This window comes from Centropristis striata, chromosome 6 (assembly GCF_030273125.1).
Source record: "Centropristis striata isolate RG_2023a ecotype Rhode Island chromosome 6, C.striata_1.0, whole genome shotgun sequence".
NCBI lineage: Eukaryota > Metazoa > Chordata > Actinopteri > Perciformes > Serranidae > Centropristis > Centropristis striata.
In genome coordinates, this window is record NC_081522.1 from 17,930,633 (window position 1) to 17,956,661 (window position 26,029).

At 37.6% G+C, this 26,029-nt stretch overlaps 1 protein-coding gene across 1 annotated transcript in view; it reads right to left on the reverse strand.

Moving 5' to 3' along the window:
* lrrc4ca (leucine rich repeat containing 4C, genome duplicate a) overlaps positions 1-26,029 on the reverse strand; it is a 182,865-nt gene that overhangs the window by 66,950 nt on the left and 89,886 nt on the right. The window contains exon 3 of the mRNA XM_059335029.1: positions 6,703-6,841. The gene's annotated coding sequence lies outside the window, so the exon portion shown is untranslated. The remainder of the gene's footprint in view (positions 1-6,702; positions 6,842-26,029) is intronic.

The window sequence follows — 26,029 nt, forward strand, 5'->3', positions numbered from 1 at the left end:
ACTCGGTCATATTATACAACATGCATAATGGAGTTTTTTTTAAAGGATGAGTATGCAAAAGGGAGAGAGAGAACACTCTAATCTCAGAGGAGGATGCATTTACTGATCATGTGATAGTCGAAGTGAGAAAACATTTGCATGCCAGACCAGGGATCTGTCCATCGCCCTGTCAACATCTGATCTCATTTCCCTGTGTGCTGAAGGCGTTGCATCATTCATCTGTCTTCATAACTGTCGACCTGCCTGTCTGTGTCTCTGGCATATGGTAGTAAAAAGTGCCGCCCTCTTGCTTTCCAGTCGAAGGAGACATCATTAAATAACTCAATTTTTTCACTCCATTCTTCTCGCCTCACATTTTCCTCAGCTCTGGCCAAGTGAGCGAATGAAACCACTAATGTGAAAACCCACTTTGCTCTTCAAGATAGCGGAGCAGTGTTTATGTGTACTACCCTTTGAATCCACAGCATCTCCATGTGATCCATGTGTACCTGCTGAGGTCACTCTCCATAATGTGTGTCATGTTACTGTATGGTAGCCTCGCCTAATGGCTTTGATTCAAAGCTTTTACTTTTCCATCAGCTGGGAGTCTGTGGATCTGAGCTACTACTTTAGGTCTTATTTGCTGTGTGGGAACCATCACTGGAGGCCATCCCCTTTATCTTGATTTATGTCGCTTTTGAGACTACAGAGTCTCGTGGAAACACTTGCTTCTTCAAAGTGAAGCTTAACCCTTTCACAACCCAATTATGTTCAAAACATACAAACACTCATAAACACAGAGACACCTGAAAACAAATGAATGTCATAATGGTAGTTTTTAAGTCTGAATGCATGCATAAATTAAAAACAATAATGAAGAAATGCTAACAAATAGTATTAAGAGACCATTTTTCATGAATTTTTAACTCATAATAAATGATGAATGCGTTAAATCACATTCTATATACATTTTGTATAATTTTAACAAGAAAAAATCAATCTGTAGAAAAAGTTTATATTCAAATTCTCCTGAGTTGTATTGTCCATCAACATAATCTAAAAGATGCAGAATAAGCTTAGAAAACAAATCAGAACAGTCAAAACAAATCCAAACTGTATTTCTCTATTTATTTCCTTATTTACCCATTTCCCTTGTGGTGACATTCAGAACCACCATCCATTCCAATGCACAGATAGAAAAAAACAACATCAATATGCTGAACAAAAGTTATAAATCTTTCATATGACATTTTGACATGTATATTTGACATTTTAGGTATACTTAAAACACAGTTTAAACACAAATGATGTACTTTAATGTCATGAATTATAGATTAAAATGCATAAATACAATATTATAATATTGTATGCCTTAAGCTTTGATTGACCATGCTTTCTGAGGAAAAGAGGTATGGCTCTACTGCAGTCCACTTTATGTTGTTGAAAACTGTGATTGGCTTATAGACATCCAGTCAAATAAGTTTGTCCATTTAGATGGAGTCAGATGTCAGTAACCACAAATATAGAAATTCAACAACAGTTATGTCCATTGCAATGGATGAGGAGCCATCTGAACTCACTCAGGACACTGTCAGAATCTATCACCTTAAACACTATATTCATGTAAAATGCATTATTCAACATCCTTTAGACTGGCATGACGTGAATTTACGTTTTTACTGATGAGTCAAGAACACCATTGAAACATCGCAGTAAAGATCACCATGTCCTTGGAGGACGCTCAAGAGGTGCTGTGCTGCCATTGTAAACAATGTGACCTTGTTCCCTCAAAGGGTAAGACACATACAAGACTCGTGGGGCCAGTTATTCCTGGAGTGGCAAGGGCAAGTAAAAAAAAAAACATGACTAGAGGGAATGCTTTAGTATAGATTATTGGTTATGCTTTCAGCATCCTCATAAAACTGAAGATAGCTTGACATTAACAATGTGAATTACACATTCAGTGGTGGTGTAGGCTTTAAGATGATCATTTTTACCACAGCAGGCTCTTTATCATCACTTTACGGAAAAAGCTGGTGTTTTGACAGAAGAGAGGAGAAAGCGGTAAAGTGCCATTCAGAGGTGGCTTAAAGCACACAGATCTCTTCCTTTCCCTGAGAGTATTATGTTGTCAGGGCCTGAATAATACATGTGTTGGGATGCAATTAGATAATGTAATAATCATGTTGGGTACGCCATGTAGGTCTCATCCAGTGATCAAAAGGAATATACATACCACACTTAAGTCAGGGCTACTCGGCATCGCTGTTTGCGCTGCCAAGATTCAGTTTTAGCTGACAGATTAAAAAATGCAGAGACGTTTACACACAGCATAGGTTTATCAAAACATAAGGAGTTAAGAGCACGGATCTCCATGTAATGCAAGTTGTATCGTGGTGCTGACAGTGATGCCATGTTACATGGGATACACAATCTCAGCTATTTATTCCGATCTACAAATGTCAAATTCAACTGCTGAGAAAACCGTTTTCTCTTTAAAATGTGCATTTCAGCAGCTGGAGGTTGCTGTTTTTTTGTATTGCTATTTTTGAAAAAAAAAACAAAAAAAAAAAACACACATTACAATACCACTCCCTCTGTCTTACGTTCTTCACAAAAATAGTTAAATCAGTGCTAAGGGGGTGTTGTGGCACCTACAGCAGCCCCTTTTAAAGGAGGCTCTGAATACATTAATAATGTGTGTTATTTATTTTGAGATCTGGCATTCATTATTCATGATGTTGTTTTGGAGGGTATGAGACATCACTACTGATATCCTGCCGGGCTCAGAGGCAATGCAATAATGTAGTCAGGTGTGTTGTGAGAGGTAAGACGGAGAAGCGAGTCTGTGGGCCCGAGAATGTGTCACACGTCGCTCGTTTTCCACTCTGCTCCATCAGTCTTAGTGCCACCTCAGGTTGTGTTGCGTAGGAAGCTTGTCTTTCTACTGTTTGGTCTACTGTTTGATATCCCTCTTTGCTTTCCCCCTCCTGTTTCTGCCACACTTCACCGCAAATCACATATTTTAACCACAGAATTAGCTTCGACTCAATGAGAGAAATTCCACAAACACCTCGCTCGGTGACGACGTCTTTGCAGATTCAAAGCAATTCATCAAATTTCACGGACTTGATAATTAGGTGCATCAATGTGTTTGCCATCCTATTTAATCTCCACTTTGATCCACACTAATCTCCAACTGTACTTCTTATCCGAGGCTTCCTTTGGCCCATAGGGCTTGCGACTGAAGAATGAAATCTTAGTTTCCATTCTAGGCCACTTTTGGCTCGGGTTCTCGATTCACCCCTGTATCTGGGGTAAATTAAAATAATTCAAAGCATGCTTCACCCTAATAACACTCTCTAAGCCGCTTCAACCGCATAATAGAATGGTGAAGGAAACTGGATGACTGGCTTAGTTATTGGATATTGGCTGCAGCTCAAAGCAGTATCATGAGATGAGAAGGCCCACACTCACTGAAGGATGAATCAGATGATCATTACATAATCAGTATATTACTGACTTATCATATCATGGAGCACCATCATCTGTCTGTTGGTGTCCTTTAACATGTAAAGTCAAATTAGCATAAGTAACACGTGAAAACTCAAGAAGACACATTGCATCTTTTTTCCGACTGGATGCCTCTGTCCTCCACATATATTTAAATAAAAGTATTTTACGTTCTGTTATGCATATTTTTTATTAATTCATATTTCATTAGTAAAATTGTATGCTGAGTATCTACACGTCTAAAGTTGGAATAATTTTGTTAATTGTGGTTTCATTTTCATTGTGACATGTTTGGAAGTGATTGATTAATAAAGTTTTCAGAAGATATACACTTTATCTGTCAATAATAAATCACATTGTCACAATCATTTCATGGAAAGAGGTAAAACATATTTTTATTTCAACATTATGGTTGGACCGTGAACACTGCTGATTTTACTTTAGGGACCCAAAAAGAGTAAGTAATGGTCATATAATCATGAAGAACTGAAATACCTCTTAATAACTCTCCATAGTGGTACAAAACTCTATTTGGGGCTGCACAAAAATAATAACTAATGATTAAGAATTAGTAACGAATGAGTGGTTGCTTGTTTGTGCCACCCATAGCGTGGTTTAGAATATGGATACTTATGAACTACTCATTTCCTAATGATTCATCACCATTATTCACTACATTACTATTATTCAGAGTTATTCAGGAACTAACACTTCATTAATTATCAAGCCGTTTCTGATTCATTCCTTAGTAATTGTTATCAGTATTTCTAATGCCTTCTGTACTTTGCAAGACACTGAGCACCACAGTGGCAAACTTGCCTGCCATTCATGCATACTTCCAACAAATAAGGTAGACATGCAGATAGAGCCCTCTCCCACTGGGCCAGTGTCGTAATATTTTAATGATGCTTGGTTCGATACAAGAGAAGAGATAGCAATTTCACTCTGTGAATAAATATGTCAGCTTGTATCACATCTGTTAATGAGCTCACCACAGCAAAAAATTTGGAAAACACAATCCTTAATCCTTGGAAATCTACTGCCTAGATAAATATATAAAATAGTAATAGTACATAATATACATTGTTAGATCTTTGGATATAAAATCAAATCTCTGTGAGTGAAGCTGTAATTGATGATTAAATGATGATAAAAGTCAAGCTGTTTGCTTTAATCAGACTTAAGATAAGCAGATGAGATTTGTTTTCATAAAAGTGCCACTTCCTCCTGATTTTATTTACAGTTCTAAGTATGATCATTTGTAATGATAGTGTTGTTGGTAAAATGTGCAGATTTGACCATGTTGACCCACCTGTAGCCTAATTCCTCTAAAAAAAGGAAAAGAAAAAGAAGACATGAAACAATGTGACCTTAAGAAGGCTCCAGCCCCATGATCCAACGGATTTGACAACTGAAATAAAAATTTGATTCATAGTTTTGGAAGAGCCCCATTTCTCAAAGTAGGAACATTTCAGAGGAAGTTCTGTGACCGCGGATGGTATGTTGCCAGACGTATTGCCATTTGAAACTTTGCCACTGTTTGGCCATATGGTGAACTGCTGCCTTATCAAATATTGTCTGAAAAACTTTCAGTCGTTCGGTTGCTGAAATGTGTGGGCATTAAGAAATTATGCATTCCTTTCAGACTGTGTGCAACTTCTTTTGTGGGTCATGACTAAGTGCCAGTATCAAAATTTTGTGATGCAAAGATGATGTAGGCAGTTGAAATATACTGTGTAAAATTTGATGGAGAGGGAGGCGATCTGGGGAAAAAATGATATGGGTGCTACAGAGCTGAAAACATGATGAAATGCAGTTTAGTACAATTTAAGGTCCATCCAGAAAGTGTATCTTAAGGTTGGCTGCTTTAGCAAGCTGGGTAGTTTCACTTCACTTGTGCATCATGTTTCAAAAATGTTGTTTTTTAAAACTCAAGGAGGAAATCTCAAATTCTGTAAGTCCAGTTACAGAGAGGCCAAGGCAAAAAATGTATTTGATAAGAAAAGTAAGCAATTCAGGACATTAGTTTAGAATTTAGTTCCCAAGATTTTCTCATTTTCATTCTCAACCAACTCTGATGGTTCTAGGACTTTGAATTTCTGGAATTAGGATCATTTCAGTGGAGAGGAAGACAAAAATCTGAAGATGAAAGATATGGATATGTGCCAAAACTCCACATATCTCCAGTAATGACATGCATATTGCATAGAAACATCCTCCCATGCTATTTACTGTAAATGAAGAAAGTACTGAGCACTTGAGAGATTATCATGCTGAAGCCGGAGCCATCCCCAAACACTTTTATTTCAGGAATTAAGCTCAAATTTATTAGTCATTAGCAGTTTCCTCAATCATTCATTACACTTTTTATATCCCCAATGAATATTTTTAATGTCCTCTTCTCAAAATGTAGAGCGCTCCCTGCACATTCATGTATTGTTTTTATCCGCCGTTCACCCATCTATTACACTATAAAATATCACATCCACATAGTTGTAGAAAAGGGTGACTGACAGCAAAGTTGATGCCTTAAAGACATCAAGTTTACAAATGAACTCTTTTATCATAGTGACAGAAACATTTTTAGAAAAAAAACATTGAACCTCAATAGTTTATTCTCTTTAGAAATTATCTGCCACAATAAAGTCAGATGTTTCAAGTTGAGCATGACTGACTGTTTCCTGTGCAGGTGAATGAAGGCCCACAGAATTATACTGTGCATTAAAAACTACCAGGGATGGATACAGATTTTGAAATAAGTGTCAATTTCATGTCATCATGACACTATATGAGCAAGGCATCAATGGATTGGTGCAAATGTGTGTGATTTTGAATAAAGTACCACATGCACTGCAGAGTCAGGAAGTTTCCCCACAAAGAGCCCATTCTAAGTCGCAGCCGTGCAACCACACAGAGTTCAGTATGCGTCTCTTCCTGCTGATAATTCAGCATCAGTATGCTCTACATCTTTAAACTCCCATATTCCTGCAAGAATTGTCTATTAATGCACAACCATTAAAGGCTTACTAAGTTTGCTACTGAGAAAATCTTGACTGACAATCAGAGGATAAAGCTTTAAGCATGACATAAACCTTGTAATCCTGTATCATAGCAGATTTAGGCACGGTGTAACCTCAGTTTCAGCTTGTTTATCTCCTTGGCTGTGTCTCTGTTCATGCAAAACAAGCAGTGCTCCAGACAATGGCGTACCTATTCACATGTGAGGCAGGGAGCAGATTTGCAGCATCTGGATGTGACAGCCCGATCCTCTCTCCGTCTAATCCTCCGTGTGGCTGTGTTTCTGCTCAGACACATAGGGGATCGAGTGGGCCATCCGTTCACATCCCGCCTGCCATGGGGCAGATAAACAGAGGAAAACAGAGTAAATGGCCACATAATCAATAAGAAACATTATACAACGAGCTGTGCCTTCCATTGGCTGGGTTTGCATTTTGTTAAACACACTGCTCACATTTAGTAAGATGGAGGTCGATTAGCTCTTAAAGTAAGTGTCTCTTCAAGCTGGTATCACAAGAACAGTAGTATGCATGGCAGCATGACAGTTCATGATGAGTAATGGATAGAAAAGAACATGCGATTTTTGCTGTATGATGCGATTCTTATGGGAAATTCCCAACATCCCAAAATGACACTAATCATGCTGAATGTCCTTAAATGACAGTCAGATCAGTAAAAATTTGCTATAAATCCCCTAGTTAGGTTTTACTAGCAATACAGAACAATTAATACATGGTTGATAACACCTTATAATGTAGGTATATGCAGATATAAGGACATTTTAGTGCTTATAAATGCTAAGCTGGGGGACATAAAGCAACTGAAATCTTTAATGCCAGATACCCTAATCTTCTTGGAGAGGCAAAATTCAACTTTAAGGGGGGATAATAGAGTCCAGCCAGCGCTTTATTTGGTCACTGCAAGGTATCACCTTGAAAGGTTGGAAATAATTGAACACCATTAGGTTCACTCCTGATTACCTTAATCATCTTTCTCCTGTGAAAGGTCATTTTACACTCTGGTTAACTACGGACAATAAGAATCAATGACTGGTAAATGATGACATTCATAAGAGCTGCTTGTGGTGATGTCTAATGGGCAAGCTAACACTATTTTAAAGAGATTAGCACGATGAGGAATAGAATATGGAGCCAGATGTGACATGTCTTGACAAACTGTGACCATTAAACACAGCAGATGACTGGAAAGTAATTCACCACCTCTGCTCTTGCTGTAGTTACTAAATGGTCACTTCATGATTACTTTTTAACCTTTTTAGCCATTTGAATGAATCTGACAAATCAGATGGTACCTACTAAGTCATTCCAGTCAATCTGCATCAGTAACATATTTGGTTTGGAATTAGCACAACAGATGGCTGCTGTCCTGTAAAAAGCTTGCAACGCCAGTTTTGGAGGTTTTAATTTTGTCAGAGAACAATTTTAGGTATGTTGTGGACTGATTAAAAAGAAGGTGGGGCTTTCTTTAATAACACCCATTTTTAAAGCTCCAGTGGGTGTATTTTTTTTTCAGTGATCGGCCTCTGATGCACTTGATACTAATTCTATTTTGCAAAAAATATAACTATCCCTTTATATTGACAATATATACTTGATTACCTACTTTAATTTGAATTTTGAGCATAATTTATAATACACTATGTTACAGTACAAGTGCAACCAGTTTTAATTCACTTCATACCTAATGAAAAAGGGTTTTTGTTGCATCATTAGTTCTTCACTTTGAGCAAAGTTTATAGCGTTGTACTTGGTGTGTCATTCACACACACACACACACACACACACACAGACACACAGACACACAGACACACAGACACACACACAGACACAGACACAGACACAGACACACACACACACACACACACAAAAAACACCCACCGTACTATCAATCTTCTCCACACATTACAATAAAATTCAATTGCACTGATCCGTTATTGTTCTGTCATCAAAACAATTTTTCATCTCAGGCTAGACGGGTGATAGGGAAATATATTTTAGTGATATCCTTTCCACAGCCCAATATATTTAAAGCGTCCTGCAATGCATGTCCACACTTTATCATAACACACATGCAATACAGTATTTCAGATGCACGTGCTTTTCATTCTCAGTATACATTATTTCTGCAAATGGACAATCAATATGATGAACTGGAGTCAATACTTAACGGCTGCGGCCAGAAATGTGCCGGGCATTTTGTGTTTTGTGTTCCCAATAGAAATTATTTCAGGTATTTATTTGTCAGCTTCAGCTCACAAGCTGCTCTACTGCACCAGTGAGAGTGGCTGGTGAAAAGGGAAAAAATAAATAAATAAATAAACAATACTTCATATGTGTATCTCGCAGTTTAAATGAATGCATAAATAAATACATAGATAATGTAATAGATAAATAAATAGATAACATTTCAGGGCCGGTGTAGTGACTGTAGTGATTGTACCTAATATGGCAAGATCGTGAATTTTGGAATTATGCCACTTTGAAAAAAGCACAGAGAGTCAGTAAAAGAGAAAAGAGACCACAAAGCAACAAAGAAAAAGACGGATATAGATGGAATCAGGCAGACCCAATAAAAATCACAGAAAGACAAATAATCTTGTTCTCTACTGCTTGAGTTTTACTTAATTAATAAGCCTCGGCAATCTATAATAAACAACACAACCACATACTGGAGGCTGGTTTCTGCTCTATATTTTATCTAAGTGGAGGAGCTCTGACTGACCCTGTGTGGATAGCATTGTGCAAAAGCCCACAGACACCAGTGATAAGCTTTTTCTCCAAACTCTCTGCCAGCAATTTAAGCCTTGCCCTTTGCCATAATCCCTCCCAGACTCACTACTGGCTGACATGCAGAAGAGTATCTATCCTAACTCGAGTTCCCAAACTGTGCCCTGCTGATAATGTTCTGGAAGCCAAATGCCAACTGAGCTACCAGCGAATGAAGTGTAACCTCTGTGATATTGCTGTTGCAAAATATGATTTAATTATATTTTGACGTATAGAAAACCTGACATTCTAACTCATGGAAATCATTGAAATATTACAGAACATTAACAGATTGGTGCCAAAGTTTGATAAGCTTTGTATTACATTTGAATTAACATTTGAATTTTAAAGTGAAATTGCTTTAGTAAGGGATCTCTTTCAACATACATATGGAAATTTAAGTATTGCCTGAATGTCCTGCAGCATTTGACATGAGTGGGAAGTTCATACATTATAAATTCAGTATGTTTCCGATCTGTAGGCCTTATTTTAATAACAATTATAGTCATGTTTGAACCATACATATCGTAGCTTTAAGTTAAAAAACCTTTTGACTTTTTTAAAAGGTGCCCCTTGACCTCTGACCACAAGCTGTCTGAATGAATCTGGGTTCTATCTGTTCCCACGAGTTTGAGGTGAAAAACATGCAGTTTTTCTTATACAGTATAAATGTGTAATTTCTGCCTATTGTATTTGAAAATTGAAGATGTTGGAATTGTATTAATTGGCTATCACTGTAAAGCTGAAACTCCTGTGGATTCTGTAATATGACCTGCTGTGACCTCTAGGATAATCACAGCTTCATAAAACTTCACAACCAAAAACTAGAGACATTCAGAGGATGTATACCAATAAGGTGGTTTCTGAGAAGTTTCCAGAACTGAAGTTCTTGTCACAGTTCACAAAAAAATGTCATAAATCTCCAAAATGTCAAAAACCAAACCATAGCATGGATTAAATTGGGTGTTCCTCAAGGTATTGGCATCTAAATGTGATATTGTGATATTTTTTGACAGTTTGTATCAATTATTGAGTAAAATATTAACGTATCGCGGCGCGGTGCACACGTACGGTCCGTGGTTGTAAAAAAGGACTGCAGTTTTATGTGGAATTATGTTGTAAAACCACTGACCTTAAGTTTACCTTAGGGCAAGAAACTTCCTGGTAAGGTGTAATAAAAGACAGTTTAAACAGTAAATAAATCTACGTAAATGCCGAAAAATGAAGTAGTTATAAGGGTCATGTGACTGGCGCAAGTTACGTAAAAAATGTAAGTTCCGTTCAAAAATGTGATTCACGTAACTTAAGTTAAAATGGTTTACTTTTGTTTTCACACGGGACGCAAACCCCGCTCACCTTGACCCGTCCACCACTCCAGCCTCCAATAGAACGCGGGAATCCGCCCTTTTAACCCTTAATAGGGCACTCATTGAAATACTTGTAAATTCCAAATTTCAACCCAAGAGAATATTGGAGGATATTACACACTGCCAGATTAAGGTGTCAAATCTATGAGAAAAAATGTGCAGATTTATGAGATTTAAAGTGGTGAATCTATGAGAAAAAAGTTTTTTTCCCCACTTTTGTCTCGTAAATCTGCGACTTTTTTCGAGCAGATTTGACACTTTAAATCTCTTAAATCTGCACATATTTTTCATGTAGATTTGGCACTTTAATTTAGTAAATTTGCAACTCTGTCCGCCCCCCCGTTTGTATTTTTATTTTTATTCATACTTGGCTTTAATATGCCGTCATAGTCAAGTTCTTCTCGTACAAGTCCATGTTGTTTTACGACCAAACAGAGAGACATGGGGACCCCATTTTGATATCCACTGAAGTTACCAAATGTAGTTCTTCGCCAGATAAAGGGTTAAACTTTGCTTGGCTGTCAATCACTACAACATCAGCAAGATGGCGACGAAGGCATTTCAGCAGACGTTGAAACACGTAAATCTAGCTGGTTTTTCGCTGCCTGTACACGCGACCTATACACACGCTGAATGGCACCAACAACTTATGAGACATAATATCAATCAATCAATTATTGATTACTTAATTAATTCATTGATTTACAGATTTACAGTCATCTAATTTCCACTCGATCTGAGTATACATGGCTTGTTTTATAAATTGGTTAACATCCAGAATACTTTGTTATAACCAAAAGCAACAAAACCTTATTGAAGCCACGAGATACAGTAATAGGAATCAGGGGGCATTACCATTTTGTTTTATCGACTTCTTCCACACTCAGTAAAGATAAGCAGGCATGCTGCCACTTGTGGATAGAATCACCTCTTTACCATTCACCACCACTTTACCCCCAGAGTGAAGTGGAGGCAGAGAAGTGGTACATGCACTGACTGAGAACACCAGAAGAATCAATGTTTAAGATCAAGGTTTACACATCCCACAGTATACTTTGACACACTGATGAGTAACTCAGCTCTGTTGTTCAGTTATTGTTTCTCTGATTTCAAGCTTATAGCATTTTCACTCAAATCCCTGAGTGACAGTTTGGATATTTTGACCTCAAGTGGTTCGCGTTTTACTTGCGTGAGTGAGTGGTAATGGGTGCAGATCTCTCACAGTCAGTCAATATCAGTATCAGTAAACAGGGTCTTTCTAAGAGGAGCATTTTACACCACGATGCAGCAAGATTTTCTTTTACCAAACACATCATAAAAAAACAGATCGGTTCATTCTTTTTTTTTAAACATCACTGAAGGGTTTTGGAAAGGAAGTGGTTGAGCCTGTTTATTATGCTGCAATTCAAAATGAACTAGGACTGCGCGCAGTACTGAACGGGCCCTCGCAGTACACGCGTGTCGGGGCATGCTGCCGTTGGGGTGTGTGCGTTACAGGGGACAGTCTATACCACCCCTATTAATTTCATTGCCTTAAGTCTTATGGTCTGGGCACAGTGGCACTTATTAAATTAAACTGCCGCCAGAGCGCCACCTAGGGGCCGATCAATAAAACCTTCAAAGGTTATCCTCAGGAGGGCATTGACAATAAGTATACCAAGTTTGGTGTTAATCCGATCAACCGATTTGGAGATATAAAATACTTCAATTTAAAGAGCGCCACCTAGTGGTCATCGCCCAAAATTTTGCAGCGAGCCTCAGGGGCTCATGGGGAAGTAGTAACCTGAGTTTCATGTCATTCAGACACACCAATGTGGAGATATGCAACACTTCGTGTTTTGTGCTGAAAATAGCGCCACCTGCAGGAAGTTGTTATTTAATAACTTCAGTATTATTTGGGTAATCAAAATTCTTTTAATAACTTTTTGTCATGAGGGTCCATAGATGCTGTGTGCAAAGTTTGGTGCAAAACGATGAAATTGCCTAGGAGGAGTTCGAAAAAGTAGGTTTGCGACATTTCGCGAATTTGCGAAAAAAAACGGTAGGCGAAAATGGGAGTGGCCTTTATCACGAGATTCAGCACAACTCAGTGAACGCGTGGATATAAGTTCTTTGAATGTGCGATGAAGTATGTGGGAGTTATTAGCCAAAACGCACTTTCCTTTATTATAGCGCCACCTAGTGGTGAAAATTCAGGATGACAATAGATTATAAAATTTTTCGCCAGGTGTGACTTATATTTAAAGTTTCATGAGTTTTGGGGTATGTTCAGGCAGTGAAATATGCGATCATTTGGGTACGAGAAAAATAATAAAAAGAACTAGGACTGCGCGCAGTACTGAACGGGCCCTCGCAGTACACGCATGTCGGGGCATGCTGCCGTCGGGGTTTGTGCGTTACAGGGGCCAGGATATACCACCCCTATGAATTTCATTGCCTTAAGTCTTATGGTCTGGGCACAGTGGCACTTATTAAATTAGACTGCCGCCAGAGCGCCACCTAGGGGCCGATCAATAAAACCTTCAAGGTTTATCCTCAGGAGGGCATTGACAATAAGTATACCAAGTTTGGTGTTAATCCGACCAACCGATGTAGAGATATAAAATACTTCAATTTAAAGAGCGCCACCTAATGGTCATCGGCCAAAATTTTGCGGCGAGCCTCAGGGCCTCATGGGGAAGTAGTAACCTGAGTTTCATGTCATTCAGACTCACCAATGTGGAGATATGCAACACTTCGTGTTTTGTGTTGAAAATAGCGCCACCTGCAGGAAGTTGTTATTTAATAACTTGAGTATTCTTTGGGTAATCAAAATTCTTTTAATAACTTTTTGTCATGAGGGTCCATAGATGCTGTGTGCAAAGTTTGGTGCAAAACGATGAAATTGCCTAGGAGGAGTTCGAAAAAGTAGGTTTACGACATTTCGCGAATTTGCGAAAAAAAACTCCAGGCGAAAATGGGCGTGGCTTATATCACGAGATTCAGCACAACTCAGTGAACGTGTGGACATAAGTTTTTTGAATGTGCGATAAAGTATGTGGGAGTTATTAGCAAAAACGCACTTTCCTTTATTATAGCGCCACCTAGTGGTGGAAATTCAGAATGACAATAGATTATAAAATTTTTCGCCAGGTGTGACTTATATTTAAAGTTTCATGAGTTTTGGGGTATGTTCAGGCAGTGAAAAATGCGATCATTTCGTCACGAGAAAAATAAAAAGAAAAAGAATAATCATTCGAAATACAATAGGGACCTCGCAGGTCGTTGCCTGCTCGGGCCCTAATAATCATTAGAAATACAATAGGGACCTCGCAGGTCGTTGCCTGCTCGGGCCCTAATTAGCATTACTTTATTGCTTAAAAGCTATAGGCTATCTCAAAAGAGATTCACCTGCATGGCAGTTCCAGCAGTTGCTTTATTGCTTTTATATGGTCAAACTCTGAACATGCATGCAAATGTTTACATACATATTGTGCAGTTGTGTGACCTAAAGTCTTCTTTAAATGAAGAAAAACTAGATAAGACGATAAGATAAGATAAGATAAGATAAGATTTTATTGATCCCGCAGTGGGGAAATTTAGTCATCACAGCAGCTCAAGATACAGACACAGATATAAAAAACAGAATAAGAATATAAAAAATAAGTATATTTGTAAATATGTAAATAATACATACATTCTATACACATTCTATACATACATTTCTGCTGTTTTTTTAAGTACTTTGCATTTTGCACATTGGAGAAAATATATTTTAGCATGTTAAATAGGTTAAATAAGATGTTGCATGAAGTATTAGTAAGAACATAAATGAATAAATATATTTAAATATATGCAGAGATACCATATATAATATATGAAACTGCATTTTTTTCTGTTAATTTACTGATTGAAGTAATTTATTGATTATTATTTAGCTGTACTTAGCAATACTACAAGGCACACACACACGCACGCACATATCATGCAAACAACATTTACTTCATTTATCACAGTTGGCAGCAATTATGTGTCCATGTTATATGAGAAATATGACTAGAAATATAACTATGTTCTGAACCAAAGGCTTCAGAACAAATCACAACAAGAGAAACTCTAAGTGAGGCATATTTTCTTCAATAGCTGTCCATGATATGTTGAGGTCTTCTCGTGAAAATCTATAGCTGAACCCTCAATGTTCTTTTTAAAAAGCCCCTTGGACTATGTGTCACAACCCATCTTTTATAATATATTTTTCTTTGTTTCTCTCTGCAGATTGATGGCCTGCAGAATCCACATAGTAAAGCGTAAAATGAATCATAAAAAAAAGAAAAAAGGCCCCATGTCCAGAGCCCAGCCGGGTAGCAACTCCATAAACATCATCACACGTCCTTCTTCAGAGCAGATGCTCGAACTGTTTACATTTGAAACATAAGTACCATCTGAGCATCCTGTTCACTTCAGCAGATCAATGACATGGTTTCTGTCGAGGAGCTACACTTTCCTTTACTTTGTACATCAATATCACTAGCCAGCCAATATCGAGACAACACAGAATCATATACATGAAGATTTTTCAGCTATTAAGTCAAAACAAGCTATAGCAAGCCCTGAAGAAAAATGAGAATTAAAAAAAGAGAAAAAAAAAGAAAATATGTTACAAAAACACATGGGACACAGTCAGTATGTACAGTCCAAGTGCTTCCCAGTATGTGTGAAACATTGGGTAAATTACTGTTGCTCTGCATCTATCTCTTATGTTTTGCAGTGTAAATATGTGTGGCCCAGCACTCAGCTCTGTGTCCCACGAGGCAGAGAACACATCATAATCATGCATAGCTTGAATACGTTATCTCTTCAGTCTGCCAAAACTATTAGAATAACTGTCTACACAAGTAACGAATTGTTTACAAACCTGTGACTTCCCAAGGTTAAATGCAAGACTGCACATGACATTTCATTACAAACTAGGTTATAATCATGGTTTAAAGTAAATAAAACCAGAAAGGACAAGGGCAGACAAGGAATAAATATGAAAGCAGACTAGAAAATGAAAGTAAAAGTAACCAGGATTACCACCTCATGGTTGTAGGCCTCCGTAAACCAGCCAAAATGGAGTTTATATCAATATCTGTCCAGATTCAAATGCGGCCATGACAGTAGACAATTCCTTGAATGTGGATGTAACTGCAAAGAAAAGTTGGATGCCTCACACATGTCTGCCTGGTAGCACAGAAGATTTATACAATCACCACAGTTTCAAGGTGGACACCAAGGATTATTGTCACCAATCAACAACAATTACCACCATTAAATAAGGGCAAAAAATTGTTTTAGCTTAACATTATAGTATCAAAGTGAAGTTGACACTAAGGTTTGGCATCAAAGGTCGCCCCATAAATCATAATTTTACCCTATCAGACATCTATGTTTAATCTTGTCATCATTAGAGCATGAATTTTTTTGAGTTATGGTCAAAAATGTATTTTGTGTGGTCACAGTGACAATCAAAATCAAACCAGTTCATTCTTGAGTCCATGTGGACATATGGGCAGACAGCATGACAACATAATGCCTCGAGCCACAGCTGTCACCAGTTCAGAGGCATAAAAAACATTGCCATTGAAAACATTCCAAGCAACAATAGATTTACATTTAGATTTACATTTAGTCATTTAGCAGACACTTTTATCCAAAGCGACTTACAGGAAGAGTAAAAGCAAACAATCAAGGTATACTGCAATAAGAGCTATTAGTGCATCAATAAGTGCTAGTGACAATTCTTTAAGGAGTAGAATTATCGTGTGGTGCTAGGAAAGAAGATGCTCTCTGAAGAGCTGGGTCTTCAGGAGTTTTTTAAAGGTCAAGAGGGACGCCCCTGCTCTGGTTGGAACTTTGCAGATTTACTGCAAAACACAGTCAAATTTGAAGAAATTTCCTCAAGCACCGCACCATTGGCGACTTCTCCACTGCTGCCCCAACCCTCTGGAATAGGGAGGCTATTCACATCCGCAATTCCGACTCCCTCCACGCCTTCAAAAACCAACTCAAAACCCACCTTTTCAAAATAGCTTACAATACCTGAACTCATAATCTCTCATCTCTGTTTAGTTATTTTCTTCTGTATTTTGTGTTTGTGTGTGTCTAATTTCCTGTCATGTAAAGCGACTTTGAGTACCTTTAAAAGCGCTATAAAAATTGAATGTATTATTATTATTATTATTATTATTATTATTATTATTATTATTAGGTGTTCCTGAGACATCGCCTTCACCTTGAACTTTGACTACCACAACCTAACCAGTTCATCCTTGAGTCCATGTGGATGTTTGTGCCAAATTTGAAGAAATTGCCTCCAGGTGTTTCTGAGACATTGTGTTGACGAGATGGGAACACATGGACAGATGGATAAACAACCTGACAATACAATACCTCCATGGCAGTGATGGCTGTTGCCAGAGCAAAAAGCAAAGGTACTTAGGAAATAAGACAAAAAAAGAAAGTTCATATCTGTAGTACCGGTACTGTAGACTCTATAGAGAGAGCACAAAGGTTACACATGGTACACACAGCTAAGCAGAATGATGCTGATAATGCAAATTAGTGTGGTGAATTTGGTTTTTCAGACACCTGGTTATCCTCCTGTGGAAATACCACTGAAAATACAACTATATTCCTGATGACAACACAGGAATTCCTAAGAGAGTACCTGTGTTCGCCCTGGGGATGCACGAAGCAGGATCAGCACCGTGGATAGTGAATATGACAGAAACTAACATTGTGAAGCTCAATCCAGTCTCTGGGGACAGAATAGTAAAAAAAAAAAAAATGGGATTTGTTGATTTGTGCCATACTGAAACTACTTCTACAGAGTCTAGTACTATTATTAACAATGGTGCTCGCTTGTTACGCATCTTTATCTTAATGCTGTTTATAATTAATAGCTGCTCTGATTCAAAGCCATGCATACATTATTAGTGCTCTGATAAAGTTGTACAAATCGTTTTTTTCTTTTGTATTTTCTGCATCATGTATTCTCTTCCTCATACTGTACAATGTTTACCTTGATGTGGGTAGACAGGACTAATTAGAGGACATTATCTACTGCTGTTCTATTGACCTTGCAGGAAAACCTCATGTACTGTTAAACTCAGAAGCACAACAGCTGAAACTGCATTAATGAGCGATTTGCTGGAATGCACAAATTAAGAATAATGCTATATTTCTTTAGTATTATAGTTATGTTATAATTTTCTATCGGTAATGCTACTTAGATGTACAATAAAGTCATCCTGTAATCAAAAAATGTTCCAATGATATGTCATAATGCATTTTCATATGGTATTTTCCCCATCATTCCTTGGCTCAAAGCTATGAAATGTAACCACAAATGCATGCAAGGAAAACATTAATAAACACAGACAGTTTCATAGGCTCGGAGTAGGTGAGTCACACCTTTTCCTCTCCCTGCCCAGCTCTCTCAATGACTCACTCACACAAACACACACACTTGCTTCAATAAGCGTTGTATACTTAAGAAAGCAGATTTGTTTAATACTAGCTGTTGTCCCACAGCTGCAGCCATGCAGGGCTTTTATATAAAGCAAAGCAATGAACTCAGATTTGCCAAGTCACAAGCTGAATCACTTTGCAACAGAAGCCCCGTGGCCCTTCTCTTACCAGAATCCAGCAGCCTGCAATAACAACACAGCCTCAGTAATCTCCAACGTACATGGCTAATATCCTGCTTTTAGTTTAGAGAGTGTGCTCCAGTTGACGTAATGAAGTTAGATTCTTACATTACATCTGAGCACTTAATCAGCGGGTTCATTTATTCTACAAAATACATACAGTGTATCAGGGTTTTTTAATCGTCAACCCTTTGTGGCTCTGATAATTATTCTGGTCCACTAAGAGCTGTAAAATTGCAATTTGTGGCCTAGTTTTTATTCCATGCCTGGTGGGAGCTCCATGTAGACTACCATTATATGTAAATTTTTATGTTTTCATTCAATTAAAGAAACATCAAACACATGTAAATGTATTAGTCTTAGTAGAAGCCACGAAGTGACCTCGCATAAGGTCTTAAACCCCATGTGTAGCTTCAAGCTGAGGCAAAATAAAGTGCATGTTGAAATAAAAATGTCTATTATGAAATAAAAATGAAGTCTGTGATTATGAAAACAAGAAAGATGAAGTAGCCTTGTCAAATATTGTGTTTTGTTTATATTTCTAAAGAGTGTTGTCTCTGGCTGATCATAATACATCGCCCCAACAACATTTTATTTGAAGAATATGAGCTTTTGCCATCACATAGAAGATTTAGAGTCTCTCAGGCTGGAGTGAACAGGTAAAAGAGCTCTTTTCTTTTTCATTCTGTCAACTACTAAATCAGAGATTAGGTTCAGTGTACTTGGTTTGAACACTGAATTTAAAAGCAAGGAATTAAATTGATGGCATGTCATACATTTTTTACGATGCAAGCATGTTTGTGTGTGCATAGAAGAAATGTTTTGCTTTTTATTTTAGTCTTCATGTGAAACAGTGTACGTCTTGGGACGTAAGACACATTTTGAAAAAATATTCTAGTAATAAAGTGAAATCAAATCAAAAGTCACTGATGGATGACATAACCCTTTTTCTCATGTTTGTTTTCCCTTTAACATATTGTACGTTAAATGCCAAGAAACTACAAATGCCAAGTGAATTTAAACTTGGCTGTTCAAAAGATGCCAGTTTGCTTGTTTGTGTGTAACTGTGTTGTTGTGCTTTTGTAGTAGTAGATACTGAGTGCACAGTTTTAGATGCAATAAGATGGCCTCATGCTTCCTGGTCAAAGCGACATGAATTTTAATGTCTTGTTTTTTTAGCTAAAGAAGGAAAATGGGTCATTAATGTTAAAGAACAGTCTGAGGATGTTTTTCTGAAGTTTGCTTTAATATAACAACAAACTGAATATGTTTTATCCCCTTACGTATCCTGTTCTTTGACTGCTTCATGAATCATCTCTCTTTGAAGATTAAGTAAAAACAATAGATTACCTTCCCAGCTTTGACAATGTGTCATGTTAATGTTATTGTATCTGCAATGTGCAGATTTATTTACATACACAAGAGATATAAACAATTCATGGCTAACATACTTCAATCCTTTTCCTGAAAATAACCTTAACCTTATTTCACAAAACACTATCCAAAAGACATGTACCACTTTTCCTTACCACTATTTTAAATCAAAAGTGCATTAACTGCAAATCAAAAGTGCATTAACAAACCGTTATAACAACAAAACTGATGTACAATCTATTTAAAAAAAGGCAAAACTGTGAGCAAACATTTGTTTATTTACACGTTCACCTGTACATGCCCACCCATGCAACGCTTTGATGAGTACTGCATTTGTGTGCAAGTGAGATTTAACTAAAGGACCAAATTGGTCACACTGTGGAGCTGAGGGCAACTAGAGGGATGGATAATAGTTTTCTGAGGCTCATCAGTATGAGTTACTCCTCTAAAATGACACAGTCATCTTAAACACTGAAAATATAACAATTCCTCCAAACCAAACCTCCTACAGTAAGTAGTACTTACTGTAGGTAAAAACTAAAAGTAAAGGAACCTCAAAATTGTACTTACTAAGTACAATTTTGAGGTTCTTTTACTTTACTTGAGTATTTCCATTTTATGTAACTTCTACTCAACTACATTTTGAGACAAATATTGTACTTCCAACTCCACTACATTTAGCTGCCAGATTTAGTTACTTTTCAGGTCAAGATTTAACATAAAAACATGATACATTTAAAGTGATTTGACATTTTTTTATTTAACATCATAACAGTATATTAAGTAGATAACATCTCTACAAAATCAAAACCCTGGTTACATAAATGCATCAATACAAATAATCTAATAATATATTTAGAATATATTTAACAATCTGATGGGTCCATTCTGCATAAAGAGCACTTCTGCTTTTGATACTTTAAGTACTTTTTGATGCTGATATTCTTGTTCTTTTACTTAAGTAAGTTTTAAATGTAGGACTTTTACTTGTAGTGGAGTAATTTCACAGTGCGGATGTTAATACTTTTTCCACCACTGACGACATTAACTGGTTACGGTACTTTTTTCCTGTAATGTGTGTTTGTCTTCTGAATAGTTATTAGGGCCTTAGGGCAATCGCACCGAGCACTACTGTTATACTGTGGATTTCTTCTTATTCCTCTTGCGGATGCAATTTCGTCCCGCTACTAGTCCTACAACTTAAAGAGTTGCAGGACAAATTATATATCAAAACGTGCGGTTTGATCGGGATCGGTGTGCTATTACTTTTCTCTACAGAATACAAATTTTTCGCGACGTAAGTCGCGAAAAACTGCTCAAAATTTTGCATTAAAATGAATGGGGCGGCCGACAAAAAATGAGCGAAAAAGAACAATCATTGGAGATTTTTAAACGTCTACTTCTCCGGCATAATTTAACCTAGAGACTCCATTTAAACTTTAAACAGTAGACACAAGTCTTGTGTATCGGTGTATTAATCCACGTTTCGATAGGTCATATAGTTTTTTATCAATCCCTGTTCAATGACCATGATAATTTTTGGAGAAATTCTGAGATTATAATGGGTGTGTATTGCACGGAATGTTCGTGTCAGAGTGTGTGATGTCATCGCTCAGAGTGTAGAGGGAGAGGTAAAACTGTCAAAAAATTAAGTTTAAAACTGCGCTCCAGGCCGCAAATTTCACTCTACAGAAATAATTTATACATAGAAACGTAGGAAAATTTGTCTTCTCACTCACAATCCTCTGGTAAAGCTGTCAGAGTTATAGTTTGGGCGTACGACGCACAGATGCGGCACCAACACCACCAACAGCCTCATTGGGTCCCATATTAAAAACGCAGGGAGATATTTGAAAAAGGGATATGGAAACGTTTTTTAGATCGCTCTAACAAAGCTATTTTTTCATTTTTCTGAAATAAAAACATATGTAGACATTCAGGAAGAACTCAGGACGCTCAAAGTGAAGTCTAATCAATGATAGGTATTATGGTTTTGCCAAAAATGCTTTCTGTTCGAGGCCAGAAATTCCAGTCCACCTCTGGCTGCTGTCACTCTTTCGGAACTTTAACAGGTGGTGTCAGTTAATTCAGTTGATTGCTTTGATTTGATTGCCTTTGATCTTTGATGTGATTACAGTTACAGATACACACACATGCGCGTAAGTGCACACACTCCTCACACATGCATACACCTGCTTCAAACACACACACACAGGTAACTTTGTGATTTTAATTACACACACAGGTAACTTTATGCGATTTTCGCTACACACTCACACACACAAATGCGCGTGTATGCGCGCACACTCCTCCACATACATGTTTCTCTCTCTCTCTCTCACACACACACACACACACACACACACTTTGAGGTTAAAGGGCATAGTTTTAAATCTCTGAAGAATCTCATCATAGTGTACACACACCGGCAGTAGCCCCCGTGGCCCTTTCAAAATTTCCCCAGAGGAAATTTTCTAGTTTTCTACTTACATTTTCATTTTTTTATTGTGTGTTTGCCTTCTGTGTAGTTTCTATTGTTTTTTATAGTTATTATGCTGTTATTTCCTGTTTTTAACTTTCTATGTGTGCATTGTACAGCACCTAGTAACTTTCATGTTCTTTGGTGTAGAACATGACACTTAACTTACATAACATAAAATATCAACACAAACATTTTGATTACAATATTTTTTATATAGCAGCCTGCTTCTTACACAGAAAATGCTAATACATTAAAATGTAGTAGTAGTCCTTTTTGAAATATATATATCACAAATAGTATATTTTCATTTTCTTTTACTGCCACAAATGTGCTTCCATGCTTTAAACACACTGGATAACATGTGGTGCAGGAAAACACAGATCAGATCATACAGTAAAAACATGTTATTTGATGACTTGATGATAATGATGTAATGTTTATGTTATCATACCTTGATTTTATGATTGAATGTATGTCTGAAGAGCACACAAGGTAAGGAGGCTAGACACCGCTGAATTTTGTCCTTTGAGATGTCTCCTTCAGTTTTAGAATCTAAATACATATGCTTCTCTGTTATCCCTTCTCCCCCAAGGTGAACATCAACATATGGCTGAATTATGTGCTACATTACATCTTAATTCCTCAGTTTTCCTCTGCATGTCTCTGCCTAACACATAAACCCTTTGAAAATAACCCAATGCAGAATTGATGCTCGATGCTCCTAACTCTCGCTTTGTTTCTCTCTCTGAAGCTCCTTCGCTCACACGCGAAACCTCAGGAGGGACAGATCATGGATGATAATGGCTTACCTCTAGTGTAGACACTTATTCATATCCTGAACAACAAAGTTGGCCAGCCGATAATCACTACATGGTGTGGGCAAACACTCCACAGACATCATCCTGAGGGGCCAGAGCCTTGTGTCTAACAGGTTGTACAAATCGATACCACCAAATGGCAGCTTGCAGATCCCACATAATTAGACGGAGACACGGGGAGAAGGGGAGAGCTCCACTCGTACCGACAGATGAACATTAAACAAGTGTTTTCAGCCTGCCTCTTATCATGTTTCACCAACATTCATTGCCTTGCTATCGACTGGCAAAGCTACTCTCCCCCAAAGTGTGGATTGACTGGCAATTGGAGCAGATCCAAGGTATACCTAAATAAAGCAGCTAAAAGACAGCAAACAGCAGAGGTGTTGCACGGAATGCTAATGAATGTTATCATCTATTTCCCTCTTTGCTTTTATCTGCGTGAAGTGATTAAGAATCTCTGGGCATACTGGAGGCTCAGACAACCACATGTCAACACCCCTGTGTTTTTTCCGCTTCTCCTGTCACTGACCCCTGGATACTGTCACATGAAATAGTCACAAAAAATAAATAATAAAAGTAGATGAATAGCTGTTAGAGGCAAAATCAGATACTGCTGGTATTGTTCTCTATTTGATTTCAAGTATAATTATGATAAAAGCATGGCTCTAGGATTTAGGGTTTGGGTTGAGGAAATATGCAGGTATTATAATACAAAAAGGCAGCACACTTATGAATCCAGTTTTTTAGATTATTTTGCTTGGGTGTCTTTTCATTGGTGACTCCATAATGCACCTTCTCTAATTGCACTCACTTGTATGTAGCCTTTTATGCAGATTAATTACATTTCTCTCTCTGTCCCTTTTTGACATTTTTTTAAACTTTATTTTTCCTTCCACTGTCTCCAGGTCCAATCCTGAGATGTGGTGGAGAAAATGTGTCAATCTGCATAAAAAGCATGGGAACATCCATACACAGTTAAATATGCACACTGCCAAAAATGCTTTTCACAAAACACTTTAAAATTCAGACTTCAACACATACATTTCTTAACCCTACGAGACCCACAGGATTGATGGCAATCTCTGCCAACCGGTAGATATATATTATATATATATTAATATTGGTATCATATTAAACAAGACATCCATTGGTCCAGTCTTGCTATCCTGTTGGGAAGCAAGCTAAATAACACGTCAAAATATTGGCGCATGGCCATTTTCCAATGGGTTCCTTGACATCTCACCCCGAGAAGTTGGAATAAAAATATTTGGCTACCCACCAGTCTCCTCTTTAGAGTCATATCCATTCTGCTTATTCAAAAACAGCATGGTTTATACCAAGCCATGCAGTTTTAAAAAAATATTTCTCTCATTTCTGTCTTGAAATTGCATAAAATGGATATGACTCGAAAGCTAAAACTGCTGTGGATTCATTGAGCTCACTTGTATCCATGTTCCATGATGTAAGTGCCCATAGTAACCATTTAATTGTAGTGAGAAATGGCTACTGTGCTTCCTGGCAACCAGCTAAAGCAAATACAGAAGACCTGTGTGTTCTTATTTTAATTCCCTTGGTTTCCAGGCATTATGTAGACAATACTGTAGTTTATCTGTATAAGAAGAGACAACGATGCAGATTGCTCCACAGGTATCAAGGAAATGACACCTGATGCCATCGTAAATCCTTACCCCACCCCACACCCCCACGGAAAACAGTTATCTCTGCTTGTTCCAAGAGAATAATTGGTTAGGAGTCAATGGAGACAGAATGGAATCTTCGGATGGTTATTTTTGTCGTGCAATGAGGAACAATGTAGGAAGAAGGGATGGAGAGCTGCTGACTGATTAGATGTCTCTCGTTTACTTTGCTGTTGTGTGATTGTCCAACTACCATCCATCCAACATCACCATGGGTGTCAGCATGTGGCCTTTTAAACTACAGAAAGGCCATTTCTGTTCAAGTATTGACATGGCAACAAAATGGTATACCTGGTGCTCATTGTGTGTGTTTGACAGCAAGAACGAGCTCCATCATTTTTCCATCTGTAGGGGCTTGTTACCTCCTTAGAGGGTACAGACATGATGGCAAATAAACCATTTTTTGCATTTAAAAAAATAATAATTATCTCCTCTTTCAACTTAATTCACATCATGACACGAGTGCTGTCATTATTGGTAAATTTAAGCCCTAGAGAGGATAGAGCACACTATAAAATCAGTCAAAGAAGAAAAACATAATCATGTTTTGCTTAATTGCCTTGGTGTAAGATCTATATACTTATCTGTGTTTGTTTGATCAGCCAAAATGAAAGTATAGTCAAACACGGTATTGCCAAAAGTTTCTCTCATTAAATTCTGCTTTATTAGTAATTGATGACTCCTTCTGGATGCTAGAAACTCTCCAGAGATATAAGCAAATGTGTCACTAGATTTGGTAACTGTTCAGAGCCTGGCCTCTTTATAACTCCAGATTGACAAATCAGAGATTTTTTTCTTTTTAACCATGGGGAAATGCATTTGGTGACAAATCTGTACAGCTACTGCAGATTTGTTCTGTTTCATGTCTAATCTAGGGCCTCTGATGATCACATTGCTTTCCATACTCTGTGTAGCCATCCTTTCACTGAGAGCACAGACTTTAGAAAATGCTCTGTAAATGCCGATTTATATATGATGTCATCTGGTAACAATATGTCAGTTTTTCAATAGATGCTCTCCTTGGAAAACAGTTGTCAACACTTTAAAGCACATTTTCCTTCCACCCTCGGATCAGAGCAAGTCATGTGTGAGATTCCCACAGCGCTGGATAAACAAGAAAAAGCAGTCGCTAAACAGCTTTCTCTCATATGATTGGTAAGAAAAGGGAATAGATGAAACTTTAAGCACTGCTCTGTGCATTATGTGTACGCTGAAACAAAGCATATTCATCTGGAAGGCTGTTCCACTAAACAGTTTCTGATGTATCTATGTGACGCTTAAACCAGTCATCATGGGAACTTGCTGGATTTGTATTCCATCCAAAT